The sequence below is a fragment of the Meleagris gallopavo genome, chromosome 10, assembly GCF_000146605.3.
Source record: "Meleagris gallopavo isolate NT-WF06-2002-E0010 breed Aviagen turkey brand Nicholas breeding stock chromosome 10, Turkey_5.1, whole genome shotgun sequence".
NCBI lineage: Eukaryota > Metazoa > Chordata > Aves > Galliformes > Phasianidae > Meleagris > Meleagris gallopavo.
Window position 1 is genome coordinate 17,592,568 of NC_015020.2, and position 1,559 is coordinate 17,594,126.

A 1,559-nucleotide genomic window follows, 5' to 3' on the forward strand; every position below is an offset into this window, starting at 1 on the left:
AGTTACCCGGGTGAGAGACGCCCGAAAGCCGCTTCTAGGTGTGCGCATAGGGCCGGAGGGCTGCGGGGTCGCTCGGGGATCGGAGGCGCTCCGGACTGCCCCGCCCGTCGAGGCGCAGAGTTCCCCTGGGGCGGGGAGCAGGGCCGGACACAGCGCTCCCGCTACCCACTGCGGCCGGACGGCTTCTGCCACGCCGTCCCCTACTTCGCTGCACGAAGCACCGCGTCCCCCAGCGTCCCAGCTACGTTACTGAGCGGCAGCTGTTGGGGTCCTAAGGGTGATTTAAATGAGATTCTCTCCGGGCCGATCGGTTAGAACGCCGGGCAAGCGAGTGGGGTGCAGCGGTACGTGAGGCTCCGTCCCAGTCTCGCAGAGGCAGGGCCTCCAAATCCGAAAGAAAGGCGAATGAGGAGTATGGGGTTCATCCTTTCTTACAGCGCCTCAAAAACTAAATTCCCTTTTCTCAAACTCAGAGCATTACCGCTGTAGCGGCAGCTCTCTAAGTTCGCTTTGTAGAAAATCCACCATCTGTCAGAGTAAGCTCGCAAAGAGAGGTGCAGAGGACAGGGATGTAACGGCAGGTTTAATTAGCGTCACCTGCCCGGCTCAGCACGCGCGGAGCAGCAATCCACGGCTATCGCCCCCACCTGCGGCAGATGGGCTGCTCGTTCTGCACCGTCCCGAGCGCGGCAGTAGTCGGGGAAACTCTGGGAGGAGCATTTATAATCGTAGTAAAAACGTGCAAGTAACACAGGGAGCCCCTCCGTTAGGGAACACGGCCGGGTTCTCGGAGTGCTGCGGGCGGGCGGCCCCGAGCAGCCTCCATCTGCGGTGCAGACGAACACACCGGTGATAATTAGCAACAGGCGTGAGTTCAGAACTGCAGTAATGCTACGGCCTTTGGTCACCTCAGGTGTTCCTTCTTTAGCTTAACGAGAAAGGTTTTATAATGGGAGCTGGGCGACGTAGGCACGCGTGAACACGGCGCAGACGGAGCTTGGAGTGCGTGAGCCGCAGAGCTGTGCTCAGCTGCGGGGCGCGGAAAGCCCCTCCCGTGCGCCCGCACCGCCGCGTTCCTTCGCTGATGTGGAGGGAGATGCAGCTCGAATTTTTGTTTGGTCTCGGGGGGCTGGAGGCGGAGAAACTGTGACAAACGACGAAGATAAACGGGGAGGGAAGGAGGGGAAGAAAGAGGAGGAGTATGTGGTGTCCTTTGGGTTTTTTTTTTCTTCTTTCCTTGATGGTGCTCTTTGCTGTCTAACAGCTCCGGTGCGTGTTCGCTGTTGCGGCAGCGCTCGGAGGCGGGTTCTGCGCGGGAGGGCAGAGCAGGCAGGCGCGGAAGGCCGTCCTCGCGCGGCACGGCCCACCCCCTCATACACAAAACTTTTTTCTGGCAGGCGCCGAGGGCAGAGGCTCAGAGCGAGGTTCCTGGAGCAGCCTCGTGCCGCCCCGCCGCCCTTCGCGGAGCTGGTATGCGGTAGGGCAGGGCCATGTATTGGAAGAGCGACCCGATGTTCGTGTGCAGGCTGGAGGATAAGGACCTGCCCGCGCTCGGCGGC